The sequence below is a fragment of the Astyanax mexicanus genome, chromosome 3, assembly GCF_023375975.1.
Source record: "Astyanax mexicanus isolate ESR-SI-001 chromosome 3, AstMex3_surface, whole genome shotgun sequence".
In the NCBI taxonomy this organism is placed as follows: Eukaryota; Metazoa; Chordata; class Actinopteri; order Characiformes; family Acestrorhamphidae; genus Astyanax; species Astyanax mexicanus.
This window is the reverse complement of record NC_064410.1, coordinates 52,095,546-52,102,340: the sequence shown is the minus strand read 5'-3', so window position 1 is coordinate 52,102,340 and position 6,795 is coordinate 52,095,546.

Here is a 6,795-nt window from a genome sequence, read left to right as displayed (position 1 = left end):
GAAAGGCTAAAGTTATTTGACTGTTGGATCATGATGTCATAATTAGATGTTTGTGAGTGTGACAAGGATTACAGTCCTTCTGTCCCTGTGTGGATGGACAGTGATATTTTTTTTATTTTATATCTGTACCACACTGAATTAGAAATTGAACAAAAGCAAGTTCAATAGTATAAACTGGGAGTTATAATTTAAGAGTATTGACATCTCTTTTATTGACCCAATCTTTTATATATATATATATATATTTTTGAAGGGACCACAACTAATAAACTAAATGAATAGGATCTTCAATAACAATTTTACACCAAGTGTGGACAGTGCCAAAATTTATGTTTTTTTTCATTCATCACACATCAAGAAGGTCTGGTGTCACCCTAGTGTTGGGTGCAATTTTAAACAATATAAGATCAACATTGGTCTTCAATACAGGCACTTTGAGAGCCAAACATTATGTTAACATGGTCCTGCAACCAGTGGCCCTATCTATGTTGTTCCAACAGGACAATGCTGGTCTATATATTGTCATCTCAAGAGCTTACCTTAAAAACACAGAGTATAATGGCCAGCCACATCGCCAGACCTATTCCTGATCGAAAATGTGTGGGATGCTATAGAACACGATATTAACATTCCACCCCTATCTCAAAACCTGCTGTAATATTTAAGATGAATAGGATAGATTATTGTAGGACATCATTAGGAACCTCTACAACTTCAGAAAACCATTGCAGTCTGACACTGGGGCGGGGGCGAGTAAAACAAAAGTACACTATATGTACACGAATACACAATATGTACAATTACCTTTACATTATTAATTCAGAGATTACTTTATATTACTGTGTTCTGCAAGTGCCCTTTTGCGGCCATTTATCTCAAGGTATTAGAAACTAAACTGATATTTAAAAGTAATTTAACTGTATATATTTCATTTGTATACAAATACTGTAGGTTTTGTTTGTTCATTTAGTCAGTTAGTACATTAAATTGTTTGTCTATTAGATATCCCATCTTAAATGTATTTATATTTATAGCTTATATATTGTGTTGCACTTTGTAAAAGTGTTGATTTTTTCGTTTTCGTTCCTGAATATTAGTCATTTTAATTCTCATGTCTTTGAGCAAATTAACAATATAAAAACATATTTAGGTTCAGATTTATTTTTTGATTTATAAAAGAAATGATTACTGTAAATACATATTTACTGTACTCTTTATTTATAAACACTATGCTAAAACTACACTAAAATATTATACAGTGCCATATTCTTAATTTATAATAATTGGGCTTATTTTAGCTTTGAGTAATCCTAATTTTACAAAAATATAAATAATTAGCTTTAGTGTAATCTAATCACATGACCATACTGTATATTATATTATAAGTTGTCATTGTGATTTTTAGTCCTGTAAAATTACGGATATTTTACACTCTCATAATGTAAATGTATAATAATTTTCCTGGCAACTAAAATTGTAAAATAAAGGTTATAGCTTTTTTTTCTTTTTACAGTGTAAGTATTTTTTTCCCCCAAATATGTAGAATAAACTATTTGAAGCAACTCGTTTTTTTTTTTTTTTTTTTAAACAACAGCTCAGTGAAATCATAGTCTGTGGAACATTTTAACTTCAGTGCAGGAAAAGCAGGCAGACAGTTCAAAAGGCAGCATTTAAAGACACCCACGCAGAGGCATGAAAAGAGCTGCTGGATCAGAGAAGATCTGCCCCAACAGTGAGAAACTTTCCAGCCTGACCTGCCAAGGTCGAATAAAGCAATAGACAGTCATCAGGGTGCTTCTTCCCGGAACTGTGCTGATGTCAGCTCTTCTGTTGCCTCGTTCGTCTGCTGTTTACATGATAAGCATGATTAAAAACCGTCTCAGAGTTCACATCACTGCTGTACATCATTTACCTGTTTACTCAGGTACGCAGTATGAGGATAGATAACGGCTTTCTAATATGACTTTTAAATGACTTTAATTTACTTTCATTAGAGCAGTAGAAGTGCTATAGCTAGAGAACTGCTGTTACTGTTCTAACACACATACTCCTGTACTTATAGTACATAGTGCTATTCCAAAAGTCATGGGATACCAATAGGCAACTTCACACATAAAAGTGTTACCAAAGGGGCAGCTTGGTAAATCCCACACCAGTAACATACATTCTGAGGTATTATCTTGTGAGTGATTTTTTTCCATTTCCAAAATTGTGGGTGTTTAATATTCCTCAATCAATAGCATCACATATATGGGTGTATGGGGAATGCTTCATAGACCCCACACCCACATCTTGCAGTTCAGTGCAGTGTTCATGGGACACAATACTAGTTCCTGTTCCATATTTTTTGGCACATCAATGTAGTGAGTAGTAATAAACATTGATTAAGGCAGATCAGGTAAACTAGAAAACTAAATTGTTCTGGTTTGTATGTGTATGTACGTGTAAATGCCCAAATATGGATTGGCACTTGGCCCGATACAGTCCTTCAGATGGACGGCTATTTCCGGTTGAGAGTATGCTGTGCACGATTGGCCGGCACTTCTCACCGGTGTGTGTGTGTGTGTGTGTGTGTGTTGATGAGTACTTGGTTTGAATGGTTGTGTGGTTCTAAAGCATTGTTGGGTTTCTAGAAAGGTGCTAGTGTAACTTCATTCATTTATTAATTTATTCATTTTTCCAATCAGATTCATATCACATTTCTATCTGGTTTCAAATCTAATGTTTTTTTAGGTATGCAACTTGTTTAACCAGATGTCTGTAGAAAAGCATAATAAGTGAGGCCATCACAATTCTCCCATTCTTTTATATTTATAATCTTATTTTCTGTACTTGTTGTAACTTTTGGGAAGGAGAATAAATTAATTATTAATTTCAATTCTCTGTATGTCCTGTACCTATACAGTATTGACAATAAGACTACTTGACTTAACTTGACTTAATCTAGGCCTCAAATTTAATTATTTTTGTTAACCTAATTTAATATTTGATGTAGCACAATTACTAAATGAGAAATTCTTACACATGTAGCAGAAAACATTCTAGATATTACCATGTTCAATGTATTTTGAGGCTTAATGCTTTTTAAAATCAGTAGAAAAACAGTTCTACTCTACACAGTTGATGATAAAACAAATATGGATATGGTAAATAAAAATTCTTCTTTCTTTTAGTGGTTTTAGAGTCTATAGTCGAGTCCTCCACAGACCAGCCACATTTGTATGGTACCATAGAGTACCATATTCATTTTTTTGTCACTGGCCTTTTTGAATGCTGTTGGGACTGTAGAGACTTGGAGGATGTTCCCCACATCCTGATCAGGACCCTGACAGTGATTACTGAAGACAGTCTGACGTATCCTCACTCGCTGCACCTGGAGGCTTCAGAAACAGCCACAGTAGAAGGATGACCTTGAAAGTCTTGCCATGCCAGGTGCCCACTTTTAAAGCTGATTTATGTCCTGAATTTGAAGTACCTTCAGTGACTCCAGTTTGGAGTAAAGTGGCTGAAAAATGAAATCTCAAAAGAGATTCTGTTCTTCTGTGGCAAATAAAACATCTCATTGTTTCCTCTTTAAACTGTTTTAACTTAACAAATGTAAAGAGCATTTAAATTAATTAGTAAGGATTTTTGTATTTGAGCACTGTCTTCATTACATAACTTGAGTCTTCAGATTGTTTGTAGAGTGAGGATTATTTTTCTATTTAACATCAATCTTTAAGTTTTTTTTTAACAGTCCCCATTTTTTTTAGTTTAGTTTTACCATCCTCACTTATAAATAGGTATAAAGGTACCCCTTATTTGTTTACAGTTCTAATGTCATTTGGCTTTGTTTCTTAACCCTGATTTTAAATAAAATGAGGCCTTATTTGCTTTGCCCATTTTTTATTTATTTTTAATAAATATAGTATATTTAATTTCACCAGAGAAGTCATTAGGAACAAGTTCTTATTTACTGTAATGTCCTAGAAAGCAAAAAAGCAACTTAAGGAGCGACAGACCAACAGGCAAACAAACAATATATTAATACAAAATTAAATTAAAAATAAAAAACAATAGATATTTGCTGTATTTTATATTTGACTAGCTATAGATTCTCCATTAAAAAAAGTTTGCCAAATCGTCCCTTCACACACACACTGTTATGCCAGCAGATCCAGTATCTTTGCCATTCAGGATTTAAGAGCACTCAGAAAAGTAATGGACGCGTGAAACTGTGAGTTCAACAAAAAAGAGTCTTTATATAAGAAAAATGTAAATCAAAAATCTTCTTTTTTACAGTTCCCTTTCAACAATTCCAAACACAGTAAGCACGGTCAAAAAACTGTGTGAATCCGTGCTCTCCAATCCTTCACTAAATCAGCTAGTGCTCTACCAGCTCAAGAGCATCCTTTTGCTCACTATCAAAATAAGAGTCCTGTATTAAATTTACAGTTCAATTACACTGGCATTAGGATTACCTTCATGAAATAATACAAATATTACAAAATACTCAAAAACAAATAAAACAAATATAAAATCTTATTTATGGCTCTAACACACACACACACACAGACACACCTGAACATTGGGTACTTCTCTCATCTTCTTTCACATGTTCTCTCTGTCCTTCCCTCTTGGTTGTGGTGCAGTTTTGAGGCTGATTAGGTACCTTGCTAACCCTGAGCGGACGTAGAAGACCTTCGTCTGAGGAGCCGGGTCAAGCTCTACAGGCTCAGGGTCAAATTACTCCATTTCCACCGTCCGCTAAAGCAGAATCAGCTTTTCTTCCATCTGAGGCTCGAGAGGAAAGAAAAAAATAATACAGGTCCAGACTCTGGCTGGAAAATATGAGCCCCGCCAGAGCAGCACACACTCGGCCCGTACAGGAGCACCTTTGTGTGCACGTTCTCTAATGCACCTGCACGGAAAGATTGCAGCAGACGAAGAGATGCACAAGCACGGGCCAGACTAGCTCATTAGCACCGCAATGATGGCACGCTGCCAGGAAGTGTTTCGCAGGAGATTTGCCTGCGCGGTTTTTAGCATAGCTTGTTGATTGGTATGATTTATTTTAGCAGATGTTGCTTAGTAAACATTAATGTACCTGATATGACTTGCTAAACACGCATGTAATTAAACAGTGTCATATCAAATAGATTACACACACTGTAAAAAAAGGACACCAATTTTAAAATGATGTAGTTACTGAGATTTACAGATCACAGAGCATTTTTGTTAAATCAAATTCAATCAACTTAGTTCTTATATTCTATATTTTCAACAATACATATTAATACATATTCTATCACATGAAATCACCAGCCTCAGAAGATGAGCTCTTTCTGAGTGATGAAACCTTGCTGCTGTTTTAATCTCCTCACAATTGATGAGCAGCAGTTTGACAGTAGGGCCACTCTAGAGCTGTAAAATAACACTATATAAAAACACATTTTTGATTATAATTACCTTTGCATTCCTTCTTTGATATCGATATATATATATATATATATATATATATATATATATATATATATATATATATATATATATATATATATATGATGCTGCAGCTTTAGAGTAGGATGACTGTCTAACTGCCTGCTTGTCAAAAGATTTTAATATACAGATGGGAATAAACAGTAAACTAAAAAAGTTTAATTTCTCTGAAGCATGATTTCTGTAAACTTAAAAATGATTTTGTAAGGATTTCTCTCATAGAAGTGAATGAAATGCAAACCTTACAGTACTGTACAGTGCAATGTTGTGGGTTTGATAGCTGGGTTTAGCAAGCTGACACTGTTGGGTGCTTGAGGATGGCTCTTAAAGAAGAAAACTGGTGTAAACACAGATTTTAATAAGCTTCTTGTTTACTTTTATAGTTATTAATGCCTCGTTTTAAATTTCAGGGCTCTCCGCAATCTACCAATGAAGTGTGGAGCTATTTTTTTGGATAACGGTATAAAAAGCAATTTATCTGCAGGGGCAAGTGGAAGCCCAAAAGCGGCCATTGTAAAGAGTGCTGGGCAAAAAGTACAAAATAACTGGATCTCAGAAAACTGCGGGAGAGAGAAGGTGAGCTATTAAACAAAAGTTAGTGCTCTTTATCATATTTTACTACACCAAAAATCTATTTTACACCAAAGTTCTCCTTTAATCCTCACTACATTGGCTGCCCAATACTCCATAAACGTGTGCTCATGACATATTGCTGTGCTCACAAGTGTATCTGTGTGCCCAACAGTTGTAAATTCGGGTGTCTTGTCAGTAGGAACACTGTAGCAACCACCTGAAACAACACAGCAGCCATCAGGCATAATGCAAAATCTGCATAGAAACCTCAATCCAAGCACTTAGCAACACTATAGCTTCCAGTTAGCAACCACCTGGGTTACCAACGCAACCACCAATGAAAAACAAGTATCTCCAAAACAGCAACTTTACAGGAGAGAGAAAGGACCTTCTAAACTTTCAATGGAAGTCAAAGTAAAAAGAGTTTATTTCAGGTCATTTTGAAGTATTTCTATTGGTCCCTTCATTAAGAAATTGTGGCTCAGTGTAAGAGACAGTTTGTCTGTTCAAATTATGTATTAAACTAAAATTCATCAAAAATGGAGATACTTGTTTTTCATTGGACAGCAATGATATGTAGCTACAGCCTAGCAACTTATCTGAGCTATAGAAGTGGGAGGGGATGTAAGTATTTTCTGAAAATGTATTGAATTGTTTATTAATTAATTATTACGTTGTTTATCGTTGCTAGTCAAAGAACGCTGCTATCAGCATTAGCCTATCCAGCCGCTCACTCTGCAGCTT